Here is an 18,951-nt window from a genome sequence, read left to right as displayed (position 1 = left end):
GACTTTTGGTACTTTAATCACCCAGCATTACACAAGACACTCAAGAACCTCAAGAACCTCACTGTTATCAATGGCACAGTCCTAAAATGCTTCACATCTTTCCTGCAAAACCGCTCACAACAAATTAAAATCAACAACTTTCTCTTGAAAACAAACACTAGTTACTCACGGTGTACCCCAAGGCTCAATTCTCTCCTCATCCCATTTCAATCTCTTCATGGCACCCCTTTCTGTTATCCTGTACCAAGCAGGGGTCAAATATCATCTATATGCTGATGACACTCAACTCTACTACAAAATCAAATCACCCAGTGAAATCCTACAGATAAACGCCACCCTAATCAAGATACAAACTTGGCTTAAAACCAACCACTTAAAGCTGAACCCCAACAAAAGTGAACTACTACTTTTCCCCCCTAAAAATAACCCTTTTCCAATCCAAGACTGGCTCAAGAACTTGGATGCCCTAAATTGTTCTCTCACATTGTACAACTCCGTAAAGTCCTTAGGCATCACCCTGGAAAAAAAACAGGTCAATGAAAGACCACATCAAAAGCTCAGCCAAAGAAGTGCTAACACCTAAAAAAACATCAAACCATTCATTCCCCCCAATGATTTTAAGATGATAGTGCAATCTCTAGTCCTCTTGAAACTGGATTATGGGAATGCCATCTTCACAGCACTCAGACTATTTGCCTTGCTCCTGAAGAACAGTTCTCAGCACAGCGGCCCAAGCCCCTAACAGGTTTTTTATGGTTTAAGCACATCAACTGGCCCTCAAGACCCTCAATTGGCTTCCCATCGAAGGAAGATGTTTTTACAAGACTGCTTGCATCACCAACCAAGCCCTTCATACACAACCCCAACTATCTAGATAACAGACTTTCGAAAGCAGGAAGAGCCAGAACTCTGAAAATCTCCAACTCACTTCTTCTCATACCTCCCAAACTGTAAAAGAAATCTTTCTCTATTTCGTCAAGAAGGGACCAACCTAGTAGACAAAGTACTGGGTATGTTTTCACGGAGCACGCAAGTTGGACACCACTTCCTGTTTGTTGTGTTTTTCTAGTCTAACTCTTCGATTGTTATTGCTTGCTCTTGTTTATTCCATCACATGTTACTCCTGAAGGTTTAGAGCGGGCTTTTCGTATTTTGAGGGGTTGTGATTGGGTGGGCGACAGACCTCCTTCACCCGAAAATCTCATTCGCTGTCTGTTGGCTGGAGATGGGTCCGCAGGGGAGAGGGAGGTGGGGAGAGGGAGGTGGGAAGGGGGGAGATTTAAATTGTTTCCGGGAAGGGGAGTGGGGGGATGGATTGGGTGGGAGTTAGCAGGGAGTTGCAGTTAAGTTTTTAAGGCATGTCACTGAAGAGAACAGTCAGCCGACACCTGCTATTCTACAAGTGCTTTAGGAATGAGGTCCCCTACAGTGATGGGTAGCCCCCAGACGGTCGCACATGTCAGTAGCCGTGTCAAGATCCCAACATGGAACGTGAACGGCCTGGGTAACAAGATAAAGAGGGGTTGGTCATGTCCTACGTGAAGAGGGTAGATCCAGATATAGTCCTGCTGCAGGAGACCCGGGTACACGATGTGGGTTCCTGGAAAGAGGGTCATTTAAGGTTCTGGCACATGCTGGGTATATGTCAGGCTTCAGAGGGGTTGCGATCCTGATTAAGAAATCCCCTCCCTTTGTAGCAACGCAGACTTGGACAGACCCTCAGGGGACGTATGTGGGATTAACGGGTACGTGGGGACGCCAGAAGAACACTATCATTTCCATATACGCACCACCCAAACTACAAGATAGAACCCTGAATGGTATGGCTGATATCCTACTGAACATACCAGACACACTACACGTGGTGGGTGGGGACTTCAATGAGGTCATAGCCTCTGCATTAGACAGGTCTAGGGACCGGTCTCATGACCAAGTTGTGACCCTGCTGGAAAGGACGATCGACACACTTTGACTGGCGGATGTCTGGCGGTGGCTACACCGGACGTCAAAACGTATTCATATTTCTCGGGTGCCCAAAGGGTATACTCCAGGCCGGATTATGTCTTCCTTCCCTGTCATGCCCTTAGCGTTATGGATGTGGCAGAGTATCATGCGCGGGGAATTTCGGACCGCTCGCCTCTTCTGGTGACAATTGGGAGGAGACGCGAGGCTGGGGGCAGAGGATGGGATCTTCAGAACAAGGATCTGTTACGGGGACTTAGGGCTGTTGCAAAGGTATATTTCGCCGAAAATGTAGGATCGGTCCAATCGGGGGTGATTTTATGGAAGCTTTTAAGGCGGTCCTGCGCGATAGAGCGCAGAACAGGATAACAGGATAACATGGGGAAAAAGGAAAACACAGACTGAACTGCAAGCTTTAGAGACTCGTATCCTGGAGCTGGAGCGACGATAGGTGGTTGACCGCAACGCGCAGACTCTTAGGGTTTTACTGGATACACAGCAACAGTATAGGGCTCTAGTGACGGGGGAAGCTAAAGTTCAAGCGCAGGCTACTCTCCACAGACTCTACGACATAGGGGATAAGTCTGGGAAGCTCCTGGCGTGTCTGAGCCGCAGAGAGCAAGATGCGCGTTGGGTGGAACAAGTGATGGATAGACAGGGACGACTTAGGAGGACGGATGCCCAAATAGTTCAAGCATTCGCCGAATATTACGACATTTTTACAAGGCCAGGGACCTGGGAACGACAGCAGATATAACGCTGTACCTAGACAGCATTGAAACCCCAGTTTTGACTGAGGAGGATCAGATAAGCCTGGAAAGGGAGATAACGAGCACGGAGCTCAGAGAGGCCTTAGCTAGGCTGCGTCCGGGGAAATCCCCAGGTCCAAACGGATTCCCTGCGGAATTCTTTAAAAAAACGGCAGATTTACTCAGTGGCCACCTACTGGCCCTGTTTGCTGGGGCGGTCCATGAGGGCATTCTACCGCAGGACCTTCGTATGGCCACCATTACTCCCATCCACAAGCAGGGGAAACCCCCTGAGGACTGCGCATTCTATCGCCCCATCTCACTCCTGAACGTGGAAGTTAAACTCCTGGCGACGATTTTGGCGCTTCGGCTAAGACGGGTGATCCCGGATCTGGTCCACTTGGACCAGACAGGCTTCCTGCCGGACAGGGCCACTAGGCTAAATTTTAGGAGGACCCATAACTGGCTGATGGAGGTACGTGGCAGACAGGAGCCCCACATGTTCCTGCCTCTGGACGCGGAAAAAACATATGACGCAGTACGAAGGCCCTTCCTGGAGAGAGTATTGATCAAGTTTGGGTTTGGTCCGAAAGCTCAGGAAATGGGTGAACCGTCTATATGCAGACCCGAGAGCTAGAGTGAGGGTCAATGGGGTGCAGTCTGCGGACTTCCCTATAAGGAGGGGGACCCAGCAGGGGTGCCCCCTCTCTCCCCTTTTGTTCGCCTTTACCATAGAGATAGTGGCATGTAAAATAAGACAGGAAGAAGGAATAAGAGTGTTTAAAATCAAGCAGGCGGATACATCAGAGGAAAAGATTTCGCTATACGCGGATGACATCCTCCAGTATGTTACCCACCCAACCGCTTCGATTCCACTGCTATTTACCCTACTGGGCCGATATGGCTCCTATTCAGGGTACACAATAAACTGGCACAAGTCAATTTTGTATAGCCCTAGAGAGGGGGAAGTTTGGCCCCATTTACCCGGCGCTCTTCGGGTCACAGATGAAGGGTTTACATATCTGGGGATATACGTGACAAAGGATAAAACGATCTAGCAGAGAAACATTCAGCGAGTACTCACAAATTTCGTTAATGACGCAGCTAGATGGAAGACACTCCCCCTCACGATTTTAGGCTGTGCTGCAATGTTCAAAATGATAACGCTACCGCGGTTTCTTTATGCCTTACAGAATGAATATTTCCCCCCTCCCCCGACAGATTTTTTAAAGATATAAACGCCGAACTCCGGTCTTTGCTTTGGCTGGGGAAGCAATCCAAGATAGCCATAGAGACATTGCAGAGGAATCAGTACCAAATATTGAAGCGTACTATTGGGCAGAACACTCATCACCCCACGTATAGACTGGAGAGAGGAACGATGGCGCAACGCACCTGCTTGCATTACATCTACGCAGTGGCGTAACTAAACTTGAGGGGGCCCCCCTGCAAAGTTCACAAAGGGGGCCCCCACGCTCCAGACCAGTCACGGACCACCAGTGAGCAGTGCTGGAGGGGCCCCCTGAAACTCGCGCCCACCCTGCAGGTTTATTGTTATGCCACTGATTGATCTATAAATTTGTGTTTTTCATACCAGACATAAGATATCTTACATTTGTGACTTCCAAGAGGTCTGGTTTGTGAACTGAAAGTTAAGATTTATTTTTTATCAATGCATTTGTAATGAAAATGGAAGCCGAAACAAAAATATTCATAGAATCGAGAATTACTGAATTTTCAGAATTCTGGAAAATCTGTCTGTTGGTGAAGGTTGAACTTAACTAAAAATTGAGAAAATAAGTTTCCAAGTGGATGATTCAGGAAGAGGCTACTATAAATGTTTGAAACACTCACACAATCAGAACAATATGAAAAATTATAAATATTTGTAAGAACCTTTGCTACCTAAAACGTGCATGTTATTTTGATGGAAGATGGATGGAAAAAAAGGGCTGTAGTCTGGAATATAGCAGAAGAGATATTGAGTGATCACAATATCACCACTAAAATATTGAAAACCAAGATATCCAAGAGGTAGGGGCACAAAGGTATAGATATACTATCATTAAATTCACACGTACGTACCTTGACTCCATATCTTCAAGGTACGTAGATGTGGAGTTAGGTATAGAAAATCTATACATACTTAAATGTTGATATTTGGCCATGATATTATGATCCCCCACTATTCCTTCCATGATTTTCTGTACCCACACCTGAAAAAGACAGATGCTGCAAATGTAGTAAAAATCTGTGCCAAAAGTAGGTGTTAGCTGTCTTAACCTTTCGTTTGTTCTTGTAAAGGAAAATAGAAAAGGCCAACTTGACTTCAGGGAGGACTTCAAGTGTAATGGAACTGCCAAGAATAGAAAGGAGTAGTGTTTTTTGTGCTCGGCCTCGTATATCAGCAGGAGTTGTAGCAATGGAAGTAGTGCGCGAAGGCTTAAACAATTCTTTGTGCCTTCAGCAGAATCATCATTTTTCAAAATTACAGATGCCAGTCCAAATATCTAATGTATATTTAACAAATAACAAAGTCGTACTTTGATTGCACTACCAAATAAAATAAGCTTCCATGCTTACTGTTTCTGTATCCCACACGATCGTTTCAAGGCTATGTGTTTTTAAGAAACTTAACAAAATTGTAAAACAAAATACTTTTCCAAGTCTGAAGGATGACTGGGCAGTGTGCACTTGTCCAAAACAAAAATATATACAGCCAGTCAAAAACTAAAAGAGCATTAAAGTATTAAAACGGAATATTAAATAAAAAATACAATAAATTAAATAATATTTAGTAGCAAAGTCTATGTAAAATGGAATTAAGCAGTAATTCAACATAAGCAACTGATGTAATATGAGGTATTTAGGCCAATAGAAAAGGACAATTTGGAAAGGTGAATTTTCAAGGGGTGCCGGAATGTTAAGAAATTGGTTACGATGTAAACGCCCCTATATTAAGCTGTGTAGTTTGTAGGAGCCAGTGCAGGTGGACTAACAGTAAGCATTATTTCAGGTTACATGTGCTATGAAGAGGTGCACATGGATAATTCTATGACATTTTGATTGGCTAGGAATTTCCATGGCACGAACTGTCAAGGACATACTGTTAGCTGTTGCCTCTGAGCCTGAAGCAGTTAAGTAACAGAATATTTATTTTGCCTTTCATGGATTACGTTGCCACTGACATTTTAAGGATTTTGGGGGACCTGAGTCAAACGTATTTTGGGGTCCTCTGTTCAGAACAGCTTTCAATATATGATACTATTTCAGCTCTTTCATGCCCTCTTTGGCCAGGTCACTGACAGTGCACAGATACACTGGTCTACATTTTAAATGTGTTTACATCTAGTATGCAAGGATAGTGGCATGTGATTTCAATATTGTAACAAACAGCAGCTCACTAACATTACTGCAAATAATCTGTTACACCGTCTCATGTGAGGTCCTGTTTTGATCTAAAAGGATTTTTTTTAATGCATGTTGCTTGAAGCATAAACAGATTTCTCTGCAAATAGTCTGTAATAGACTCACATATCATCCACATTAAAGATAAATTAAAGGAAAACGTATTTAAATCAACCAGAGCAAGAATCTCTGCAGAACAGAACTGGACCTATCAAGGGCCCCAGCCCACTTTGCCCATGGTTTAAAAAAATCTCTGCACAATCTTTGGCACCTTTGCTGCAGTGTACTAGCTCGTAAAGGTGCCCCAAACCCCCAAAAAGCTCCCTCCTGGGCATCCCCCCCACTCACAGCTCATCTGCTACCAAAGCTACAATTTCTCTTAAAATGTAATAAGCTCCCACGCCATAAACTTTTCCATATCAGGACCTCAGGGAAGATATTGCAAGCCCTCCCTTTAATCTCATTGGCAAAGAAAGTGTGGGTGTTGGAGCACACAGGCCACTGTCTCTATGGCTGCACCTCCATGCCTTGGCAAGTAAACATGAGCCCTGCACAGCAATATCTGTAGCCCCTCCAAGGAGTGGTGGGAGGACAAATGATATCAGACCAAGTACCTCAGGTTATCACCTTTTGTCAATATTAAAAAGGTAATTCGAATTGTAAACATTTACGAGCATCCCAGTGGCTCCTTGAGCGTGCAGGTCTCATTTGAGAGCACCAGACGGTTATGAGAAACTCTCGGAGTGCAAAATCCAATGAGCTAATCCTCTCACAAACTGGTGTAATCGTCTCCCGCATAACCTACCGGGCCTATATTTAATTTTAATCCCGCCGCAGAGCTCCATGATTCCCAGATTACGATCTCATCCCAGATCTCACCCCACAGCCTCGGATGCTCGCCTCGGAGTCGGACCACTCCTGCCTCAGTCAAACACTCACCTGAGGCCTAGCCTGCAGCTTAAGTGGCAGGCAGGTGCATGCGGGCAGCAGTCCAGCAGAAGACAGGGCAAGGCTAACCAGGCCCCTGCTTGTAATAATTAAATTATGGCCGGCGCCGCACGGTCCGATCCTCGGATGCCTCACCAACACCTCACTGGTCAGGCAACACCCGCACTTTTAATTGCACAATGCGCATGCCTGAAAATAGTCACCCGCTTGAGGGTCGTCTACTGCAGGAGCACGTCCCCAGTAAATTAGTCTCTCTGACCTATAAAAGTTTGATTAACAATATGCCCGATAGACTGGTAAAATTGAGAGAAGCATGGGAACTAAATCTGGGAGAGATGGACACCCTCGACTGGGAAACAGCCCTGATGCATCCCAGGGAGGTCGCAATAACGTCCTGCCTTAGGCTTATACAATATAAAATTCTGCATAGGAGCGATTACGATAGACAGCAATTGCACAGAATGGGGCGCACCAGTGATACAAAGTGTTTGAGATGTGGACATGTGAAGGGAGACTTATCATACTATTTGGGAATGTTGTGTAATCCAGGAGTACTGGGCTAAGATCTTAAGAGAATTAAGTCAGATACTGGAGACGCCTCTCCCAGCGGAGCCTAAACTAGTTCTTTTGGGCATAACAACCGATGTGGATCTGACGGGCCCACTTCTGATATTTGTGACACTGGCTCTGGTGGTGGTTAAGAGGGATGTGGCCCGGGGATGGAGTGCTCCCACACCTCCCAAGCTAGATGAATGGAGATGGGGAGGAGCATGGACATGTACATGGCTGCGGAGAGGGTCACCTACAAGGCCAGGGGGTGTCCCAAGAAGTTTACTAAAATATGGGGGAAATGGAGACGATATCATGGAATGGATGGGGGACTGCGATGAGAGGGGAGGGAGGTCACTCTGTTATCCTAGTTACAAGCGGGGAGTTCCCTTACTAATGTGTGTAATATAGAGACAGGTGAGGCATCAGGTTATCAATGTGTAGGAATACTGGTGAGACTTTGGGCAAGTGGGTGGAGGGAGGAAGGTGGATGGGGGGCAGGGTATGGAGAACGGATTAATGTGACATGCTTGTTATGTTCATGCACTTTGAAAAAAGCTAATAAAAATATTTAAAAAAATATTTTTAAAAAGAGGCGAGATAAATAAAGTAAGGAATACGCTTGTAGGCATGACAGATGGCATTAGCGCATCAATGTGGGACCGCCAGAAAATTATTCAGAAAGTAATTTTCCACTTGCTGTAGGGTGTTTACATTAATCAGGCCCCAAAAACTGCTACACATATACTGGCATAGATCTCAAAGATCTCTTTCAATGGTATTCACCCCAATGTTCCGCAAAAACCTTGCAAGCCATTAATAGATTTCTCAAAGAGGGTAGCCCTGTTTGTTAGCAGAGATGTCCACTTGTATTGATCATCAAATAGATTTCCTTAATAAGAAAAGGATGTGAATGCCAGAAACTTAGTTTTATTAATAAAATGAGAGGGCTGTTTGGCCTGTCTTGCCCCACAGATCATTGTAAACGTTTTACTCACACTTACCTTCAAAGACGCAGAATGATAGTCCTGCGGCTTGAAGCAACTTCATCTCATCTTGTGTCAGTTCATGGTCAGATAAGTTCACTACTAAATTCTCATCTTTGTCGGTGACTATACTTGTGTTTTTTTTGGCTGCGGAGGGGGTATATCTTTTTCCTAAAACCTCTTCTGATTTACTGGTGTGTTTTGATTTGTTGGTTTGTTGGAGTCTTTCAAGACCATGTCCTCGGCCTTTTCCTTTCAATGTTCTTTGTCCGATGTACAAGAGTTGCATTACCTCTAAATAAGTCGTTTTAACGCTTTCCTCTGATGTACTTTACCTTCATTAATATCAGTGTTTGAGTCACTTATTTCCTTATTTGGTGGTGAAAGCCTCACCTTTTCACCCGATGAATATTGTATTTTTAAAATGGTCAAATCGTTTTGCAAAAGTACCCTAATTGTAATCTTTTTAATCTGAGTTTCTGTTTAAGCACCTTTATTTCAGCGTATTGTTTATCCAACTTCTTTTCCATATTTTTTCTCAAATTATCAATTTCTTCTTTTTGTGCAAGTGTTTGAATTTTGTTTTTCAATTTTCTTATTCATTTTAATAGGCCATCAACATCCATCTTTACATATTTTATGAGAATCATATTCTTTGAACATTACATGTTGCTTTCCCCCCCATTCCACAAGCATTTCTGGCTCGGTGTCAGGAAGGTTGAGGCAATGTAAAGATATGCAGACATCCTGGGACTCTTCCTACTTGAATGTATTTTTCAAGTGCTATAATTTCGTTTTGAGAAAGAAAAAATGTGTGAGTGAGTGTGTGTGTGTGTGAGAGAGTGGGTGGGTGTGTGAGTGGGTGGGTGTGTGAGTGGGTGGGTGTGTGAGTGGGTGGGTGTGTGAGTGGGTGGGTGTGTGAGTGGGTGGGTGTGTGAGTGGGTGGGTGTGTGAGTGGGTGGGTGGGTGTGTGAGTGGGTGGGTGTGTGAGTGGGTGGGTGTGTGAGTGGGTGGGTGTGTGAGTGGGTGGGTGTGTGAGTGGGTGGGTGTGTGAGTGGGTGGGTGTGCGAGTGGGTGGGTGTGCGAGTGGGTGGGTGGGTGTGTGAGTGGGTGGGTGGGTGTGTGAGTGGGTGGGTGGGTGTGTGAGTGGGTGGGTGGGTGTGTGAGTGGGTGGGTGTGTGAGTGGGTGGGTGTGTGAGTGGGTGGGTGGGTGAGTGGGTGGGTGGGTGGGTGAGTGGGTGGGTGTGTGAGTGGGTGGGTGTGTGAGTGGGTGGGTGTGTGTGTGAGTGGGTGGGTGTGTGTGTGAGTGGGTGGGTGTGTGAGTGGGTGGGTGTGTGAGTGGGTGGGTGTGTGAGTGGGTGGGTGTGTGAGTGGGTGGGTGTGTGAGTGGGTGGGTGTGTGAGTGGGTGGGTGGGTGTGTGAGTGGGTGGGTGTGTGAGTGGGTGGGTGTGTGAGTGGGTGGGTGTGTGAGTGGGTGGGTGTGTGAGTGGGTGGGTGTGTGAGTGGGTGGGTGTGTGAGTGGGTGGGTGTGCGAGTGGGTGGGTGGGTGTGTGAGTGGGTGGGTGGGTGTGTGAGTGGGTGGGTGGGTGTGTGAGTGGGTGGGTGGGTGTGTGAGTGGGTGGGTGTGTGAGTGGGTGGGTGTGTGAGTGGGTGGGTGGGTGAGTGGGTGGGTGTGTGTGTGTGTGTGAGTGGGTGGGTGTGTGTGAGTGGGTGGGTGTGTGAGTGGGTGGGTGTGTGAGTGGGTGGGTGTGTGAGTGGGTGGGTGGGTGTGTGAGTGGGTGGGTGTGTGAGTGGGTGGGTGTGTGAGTGGGTGGGTGGGTGTGTGAGTGGGTGGGTGGGTGGGTGTGTGGGTGGGTGTGTGAGTGGGTGGGTGTGTGAGTGGGTGGGTGTGTGAGTGGGTGGGTGTGTGAGTGGGTGGGTGGGTGTGTGGGTGGGTGTGTGGGTGGGTGTGTGAGTGGGTGGGTGGGTGGGTGTGTGTGTGAGTGGGTGGGTGGGTGTGTGAGTGGGTGGGTGTGTGGGTGTGTGGGTGGGTGTGTGAGTGTATGATTGTGCGAGTGTGCGAGTGTGTACCTGCGAAATACTTACATTTTCGTTGCAAAGGCAAGCGTGGTAATGGATGGGTGGTAAAGGTATTGCGTGGTAAGACTGCGATGTAAAGGTGGTTTCCTGTTGGGAAGAGACAAAGGTCTGCTTGCCTGAGGAATAAATCCTGTTCCAGGATATGAGCTTGAACACGGTCAGAAAATGCTTGGGAGTGAGGGAATTTTTGTGATGGTGTATTCTGGTAAGCACTGCATTCTGTCTTCAAGTAGAAGAAAGTTTGCATGTTCACCGCCTGTTCGGGGAAGATTGCCCTAAACTCTAAACATTATTTAAATGTGATTTTCCAAACACTACGTCAAGGATTGCTAAAGTTATTAATCATTTAGGCAACGCCCACTACCGAACACATCACACGTCTGTCTGATGTCTGTACCTATGGGTTACAAACGTAAGTGTATTTCACTTGTACAAACGTATTCCCTCGAAGAGGGAAGTCTCTCAAATCAGGAACGCACTTGAGTTACAAAAGTTGCACAAAAAACGGGCAGATGCTTAATACATAAGAGCAGTGGTTCCCAAACTTTTTCGACCTGTGGCTCCCTTGTCCTATTGGCCGTTGGCCACGGCTCCCCACTACGTTTGATTTTATGAGAGGGTGGGGGGGGGGGAGGGGAGGAAGGATCTGATGTAAGCATAGCCTCAGGATAATTGGGATGAAGCCGAAGAAGGTATTATAATCAGATATTTGGGAAAATACTATTTAAAAGCAACTGAATATCTCTCTATCACAAAAGCATGGTCAAAAGGTCCTAAAATAATAGATGGCAAATAGATTTGTCTAAAAAATTACACCCATTGGTGTCTATGCCAAAAGGAAAGCACACATGGCATTGAACATCCCAAACACACAAAACACAAAAACGCCTAAAAAGCTGTATTCACACAGTTCAAGTCTTTAATAAATGGGCCCCTTCTTGCTGTTCTTGAAGAAAGTAGTGGCAGGTGCGAAGTGATGGCTATAGACGCACTTCAGCAGGTATAGAAATGTTTACATGGGGCACCAGCAAACTATACCTCCTGGGACTTAAACGCGCCCATTTATGCAGACAAAACCCAGCAGTGGATATTAACTTAACCAAAAGAGTTTCTGGTCATGAGAAGAATGTGATTTCCTTAGCACGGTTGATTAGCTGTCTAAAGTAACTTGGAAATGTCAGGGTCAATGCATTCTCAGCATCAATTACATTATAATACATTTAGAACTACATTAACATTCTGACATCCAACTGGGCCCTTTTCCTTCCAGCTGGCACTAATAAAAAGTATTTTGCAACAAAAAAGTAAATGTTGCGATTTGAGAGTCCCCTCTTCTCTTTCTTAACAGCAGCAGCGCAGGAATGGTTTCAAATACACAAGTAATTTTTTCAAGCACGGTTAGTGGAGGAGCCGGGTGAATAACAGCAAGATTTATTGTCAAATCGTTAATGTCTAGTTTTCCATCCACTGCTGGCGAGTTCGAACATAGGCACCGTTAATACACAGAATCTTTTAAACGGCATCTTCGAGGCAGAATCGTGCTTCACTTTCTGGCAAAACCAAAAGGAAAATCCGAAAAGCAAGACAAACATTGTATTTTAAGCTGTTCTCTGCAAGTATGTAACATACAATCCTTTAAATATTATCACATACCCATTAGTAACAAACTGTAGAGTCTGAAAAATCTGCCTGCCCCTTTGACACTAGACTATTTGTAGGCCACCTAAACAAGGGCAGCTGCTTGATTGGCCGCTTTAGGTGTTTCTTTTAAAGCATTTTTAAATCATTGACACGGATTGATAAAGAGAATGAACAACTTAAGTGAACTCCAGCATTCATTATTTCGGTCTACGTGAGGTCATTCAGCATCAGTTTTAATTGCATGAAAATCCAATTCCAAGTTCACAAGTGTAAAACATCAATGCTGTGGTGCCCCTAGCTGGTTTTGAAGGCGCACTGGGGTGCCGCGGCGCACAGATTGGGAACCGCTGCATTAGAGTAATGACAAACATGATCAATAAAACTAAGCTTTTCAAAAAATGAAGAAACCAACAGCTGTCTGAATGATTGATAGCTTGAAAATCAATTACCAAGAATGCAAGAACTCCAATCTCGCATATCCTAGGCCAGTGGATTCTTTTTGGGTAGCACACCATAGTTTAGACTTTACGGATCCAAGTTGATTAAACCTGGAGTGTGATTTACAGGGATACTCAATCCTCCTTACAACTGGTATTCTGGATTGTGATATTCTCTTAAGAGTCCTGTGTGCTTTCTTTTGGGGGTACTTGACCTTGGAGGTTCGTTATTAGTGGAATCTTTTGCCCTTCTTGGTGGTTCATTTGTAGATCCTAGTGAGGTGCTGGAGGGACATTTTGTGACTGGTTGTTCAATTTCTTCCACGGGCATTGTGGTCATTGATTTCGGACTGCAGTTGCTTCATAATGCTTTATTTGGTCATGGTGTCTTTGGTCTATTGTATTAGTGCTTATCTTCTACTGTAAAAGAGTGACCTTGATGTCATGCTATCAAAAACAGTAATGTGCAGCTTGGAAAAGCAATAAACTGTCCCAACCCCATTATAGACAGATGAGAGTAAAAGCACCAAGTTCGCCATTTTCTTTTTTTTTTTTTTTTTTTAAAAACCTTTATTTACGAAAAGGTGCACACAGCTAATCAGCCAAACATCCCGGAGGCATGGCAGCAGAATCGAGAACCAAACAGATACGGCACACACAGGAGAACAATACAGGATAAAAAGGGTTAAATTTTTCCTTTTTTGAAAATAAACCAGGATATACGCAATGAAGACGTGACACAGTGCAGTAGATTAACGAGAAGAGAAGACAGAAAAGAAAACGGGAGGGGACCGGGTACGGGATCTGAGGTAAATTCGTTCGTCGGGCCGGCAGAGAAGCAAGTCCAAAGCCAGAAACGACAGCAATTATAAGGAATAAGGAATCAGTAGAGGCAGGCAGACCCACCCTGGGTACTCACGACTGACGCTCCCCCCCCACCCCCCGACGAATCCAGTGACAGGAGAAACCAAACAACAACAGTCCCAGCCCCGTCCAAAAGTCCTAACAATAACCCGATATACTGGTCCCAGACCCAGAAAGAGAAAAAGGAAGGAGAGTCAAGTGCAACCAAAAAATAGAGAAAACAAAAAACAAAAAGGGCCATAGAAACAGAAAACGGAACAAAAAGCACCCCAACCCCAACCCCCCACCCTGCACCTCTGCAGACGGCTACGGCCCACCCCCCAGCAGCGTGCCTGTCGCCCAGCAACCAAAACCCGAAATATAGGAGAAAGAGATCTATAAAAGGGAGAAAAGAAAAAGGTAAGAAAGGAAAATGAAAATGAAGGGAGGAGGAGAGTTGCACAGTCCCTCAGCCGCCCCCCCCGCGACGTAAAACCCCTAGTCATTGACCAATCAGCAACAAGCAAGTACTAAACGGCAGTAGCCAGGGAGAACGCCTAATCCCGCCCCATCCCCCAATACAAGAAAAATGGTGGACCCCGGTACTTCACAAGTGTCTAGCATAAGAAATGGACATAAGTCTCACCCTTGACCTCTACGAACGGTAACTCCAGGTTCCTCATATCGCACCAGCCCACCCACATGACAAATCATAAGTCCAGCCAGTCCACAAATCCGCGCGGCGAGTCCAACAGAAAAACAAAAACCACCACAATCCACCTCCGCCATGACACTCGCTCCGAAACAACCAGTCCCTGACCACTTCAGGTTCCACCTTGCCACACAGCTCACACGGTCGAGAAGTACGTGCAGCCTCCGTCGGGTCACGATTTCAACCAAGTCAGTAGGGAACGGGCATGTGGGCATATTCACAAGTGAACTCGCCAACGTTGGCGGGCGACGCGCCATGGCGGCGGGTTCCGCCGCGCACTGCAATCCAGATAGTGTTATCCAGGCTACGACACTGGATGGGCCACGGTCCACAGGGTCCTGGGGCAAAGCGGGAGAAACGACCAGTGTAGGGGGGCCCAACAGAACTGAGTCTTTGCGCGATCGGGCAGTTTCGATGTCATCCGCGATCGTCTCGTGGGACAGAGCGGCCACGTAGGAGCGCAAATCCCCAATGGCGTCCAGAACGGTTCGCAATGAGGGCCCTCCGTCACCCCGCACCTCCGCAGGATAGTCGACAGCAAACATCGGAGCGCCCCGCAGGACACCCAATTCTATCAAGGAAGTGCGAGTAGGGCAGGCGGGGGGAGCAGGCACACTGACCAGCGACACCGGGGTCCTCTGGACGGGGGCCCCACCCCGGCGGACGGGCTGCACCAAGAAGGGGACCCCCGGGTCACCCACAGGGCCAGTACTCCACCGCAAAGCAATTAGAACCGCTGGCACTGCACCAATCCAGGAGCTGGTCGCTCCGTACGACAATGGACCGGACCGTGTCAGGGTCCCCCAGCTAGATCAGTACTCGAGGTCCCGGCTTTCGGACAATGGGAGGCCAAGAACTTCCACTCGAGATAGCTCCGTCAATCCGGGATGTAAAGTCTCCGGGATCACACCATCAAAGGCAGCAACGGGTCATACACACGGGGGTGAGGCGAGAAGGCAGGATTTATAGCAGGATATTCAGTCGCAGGAGAAGGTCGACGGAGCCGAGAACTTAAGCGACCATCTTCATTCGGCAGCAAGCTCCTCCTCCAAGTTCGCCATTTTCAACTTGTTCAAAGTTAAATTGATCCAGGCAACACCAGCAAGCACAATGCTAAACATCGGACTTGCTACTGCCTACGGATGTGATAATTTCACTCTATTCAGGTCAGAGACCTATGATTCAAGAGCATTCAACACCATAAGTGTATAGGTTAGTTTCTCTGAATAAAAAGCTTTCCGTCGTCAACAGTAGGTAGATAATCTCTCTGCCTCAGCCAAGACAAGGCACACCAGTTTTTTTACCAGTCAGCTGTGATAAAAGGACAAAGTTGTCAATAAATCTGGGATTTCATTTATCATCCAATGCACATATTATATAGCAACGAACTTCTGTCTAGTTTGTACAAATTGGAAGATCATGCTCAGTCAGAAATAACTACCATAATTAAGTATGAAAATAAAGCACTCAAGCATATGTTGAGTAAAATCAGTCCTTTACTTGCTCCGACTCCCAAGATAGGACTTTCTTGAACATACTTGGTTGTGCGCAAAACTTTCAGTCGTAGAGGTATGCAAATACATGCATCTCTACACACACCGTTTTGCTGTGCTCTAAACCGAAGAGCAACTAAATTCAAGCTAACCTTTTTGATTTTTTTAACCTCAAGCCCTTCATTGTTCTTTCTAAACCAACAGCTAGGGCTGTTAATTAGTGATTCAAACTCGGATTTCAGGATAAGGGTTGGAATACTACCTTGACCTTGCCACTTTCTCTGTATTACTGGACACCTTAATATGGATAGTACATGCCCCCCACTCCCATTTTATTTAATCTGTGTTTTGGACTGTATTGTTGGCAACATGAAATTTGATTTAAAAAATGTTTTGTTAGCTTGGGCAACATTTTATGATTATTAAAGTTCTCTAAAGCTTAGTTTACGTTTCAAGACATAGAAATCTAGAAGATGTAATGTTTAAGACTTACCTCTTGGGTTTTTTTACCACCGCAAAGGAAAGATCAAATAGTTGTTTTAGGTTTCAAATTGGAAGCATGCATAAAAATGTTAGTTTGAATGAAGGCTGGACAAAACACAAGGTCCCCACCTTCTCTTTTATTAATTAAAATTCACAAAGCAAAGCAGACAATAGGGCTAAATTTATGTCAGACATGTTTCTTCATAATAAAAGGTTTTATTTTGGTGTAAGTTTAGATTTAAGGTAAGGTAAACTACTTGAAATGTACAAAATGTTAACTTTGATTTGTATTAATTCTCAAGAATTTCATTGACCTTTATTTTGTACATTTAAAGACTGCAGTACCACGTTCACATTTAATTGTATAGGTATTTGGTAAGACATTTTATTTGTTGAAAGTTTAAGGTACTTTTAATATCAAGTATGTATTGGAACGCTGATGTGAGGCTATGTTGGAGCTTTGCGTGCAGTTATATTTTAGGTCTTTAGATTATAACCTGCAACCATACATTTCTTCTAAGGTGAAAGGGGCAAAGCTACATTGTTGTGGAATAACAGTCATTGGAGCATTTATTTTGGTGATAGGAATGTATTATTTATATATAGCTAAGTGAAGCGGGCCTTAAATGCATCCACATGGATTAAAGTTTTGGAGAACACATCTTTTCAATATTCTCCATGATTTTACACAAAGGTTTCAGTGGGTATACTTCCGCCACGGCTAACTTGCATTGCTAAAAAGAGGATCCTCCCTGAGCCCCACAATATCATAAATAGGTGAGTAATGATATACTCGATATAGGCAGTCTCGAGTGTATAGTGTACACAATCAGATCAAACAGTATTAACAGGATTATAGATAGTTTTGATTTACTATGACCACTTATGATGATCGCACATTATTGAAGTCCATTTCTCAAATCCAGTAGTAGTAAAGATAGCCCCAAATCATAACAAGTTCTTCAGTAGTCAAATCTACTCAAAACGCAGTCAATTCCAAAATGGGTCGTCTTTATTTTCTTGAAAGGAAATTCCTACAGTCCCATGCAGCCAACGCAGCCAACACGTGTTTCGTCAAGCACCAGTGTGTGCCAATGACTTCCTCAAGGCTGCAATCCAAACATCAAAATGATATATATCAATCATTTATGTACATGAATATCATTCTAAACAAAGAGATCCAAAAAGAGTCCATTATAGTCAAGTATAAATATTCAAAGTATTAAGTAGATGTTACATAAAGAACACCAAAAATTATGGTGAGCTACAATAGATCGAAGGAGAAACGGATCAAAAAAGTAAGAAGCGCCACCAAGGTCTTAAGGCCACCATTGTGCACATCCTCTACCACCAAGAAGGTGAGTCCTAAAGTAAAACGATAATCACCTGTAACTTTGGTCACAGTCTATAAGATTCAATCAACCAATTCACAAAACTGGCTTGGTCTCTGTAAAAGTGCGAATATTCAAAAATTATAAAACCAAGAAACATATCATATGTACCTCTAATAACCCCCCAAAGGATCAACCACCTAGATATGGCATTATATTGCAAAGGACAAACCAAAGAAATATATCTCTCAGTTATAACCATCATCATTAATAATGAATTTAATTAATTTAGAACCACCAAAGTTAAATGAGACATCAGGACTAAATACAAGCCTCACATAGGATCAGTGTACAGTACCGAATAATTCATGGTCACTCACCACTTGTAAAGTATAACAAGTGATTTTCAATCAGTGCGTAATCTCCTCAGTCTGCACGCGAGAAAAAGAACCTCTGAATATGTCTAATTAGAAAACATATTTTTACTAGTAGTCATATTCTGTGTATTAAGTATCAGCATTTTCACACGATACTCGTGTGTGATATCTCACCTTAATTATATATTCAACAAGTTTTCAAGAAATCTTTTGTCCAATCTTCCTCATTTAAACCACATGACCCAGCAATATTCTGGATCACTCCTACCAATATAAAAATATAATATAAACAAAAGTCGAATCTCTGAAATATTAAAAAGATCAATAACAACCCTAATTAATATATGCAGAAATAAGTGCAGTTAAATATATCTCACCTCCTTATCCAAACCCACTCAATCCTCAAATATCTGATACCTGTAAATGGGTAAACGTTGCACCTTAGGTCAACACTCCTAAATCGTTATCACACTCAAACCATATGAAAACCGCAAACACTCACCATATGCCTCACCTCAATGATAAAGATAGCTTCCTCTTGCGTGTACGTATTCTGAAATAGGAGGCAAAAATAGTCTGTCAATATATGCGCAAATAGGTATCAAATCCGGTTCCTCCCTTGTGTCAAACACACTCACCTAGGTATAGAAATCCATCCATATCTTAAGAAACTCGTGTGGAGCACGGTCGCCATATTGATCGTCCTTTAAATACTGTCTGACTATCAGCGCCATCTTACAGTGGTTCACAGTATATAAGACACAGGGACATAAAGTAAATGGAACCTATATTCTAATTACTAAATATATAATAACATCCAACCTTTCAAATATATTAGTGTTGCGCCAAACATACAAAACTATTCCAAAGTAGTGTCAGGACGCCGATCTCAAACGATCTTGTCCCCTTTCTATGTCGGTCACTCGACAGAAGATCTGAACACAGTTTCGAAC

At 44.5% G+C, this 18,951-nt stretch overlaps 1 protein-coding gene and 1 long non-coding RNA gene across 2 annotated transcripts in view; both read right to left on the bottom strand.

The window, feature by feature from the left end:
• The window catches only part of OSBPL1A (oxysterol binding protein like 1A), a 1,891,697-nt gene extending 1,873,143 nt beyond the window's left edge, over positions 1–18,554 (bottom strand). Inside the window, exon 1 of the mRNA XM_078687412.1 lies at positions 18,513–18,554. The gene's annotated coding sequence lies outside the window, so the exon portion shown is untranslated. The remainder of the gene's footprint in view (positions 1–18,512) is intronic.
• On the bottom strand, positions 16,322–18,560 carry LOC144828855 (uncharacterized). Its single transcript, XR_013610543.1, has 3 exons — positions 18,501–18,560; positions 17,677–17,737; positions 16,322–17,399 (listed from the first exon to the last, which is right to left on the bottom strand). It is a non-coding gene; the product is annotated as an uncharacterized LOC144828855 (long non-coding RNA).
• Positions 18,561–18,951: the final 391 nt, after the last annotated feature.

This window comes from Lissotriton helveticus, chromosome 4_1 (assembly GCF_964261635.1).
Source record: "Lissotriton helveticus chromosome 4_1, aLisHel1.1, whole genome shotgun sequence".
NCBI lineage: Eukaryota > Metazoa > Chordata > Amphibia > Caudata > Salamandridae > Lissotriton > Lissotriton helveticus.
This window is presented reverse-complemented; position numbering and strand designations above follow the sequence as displayed.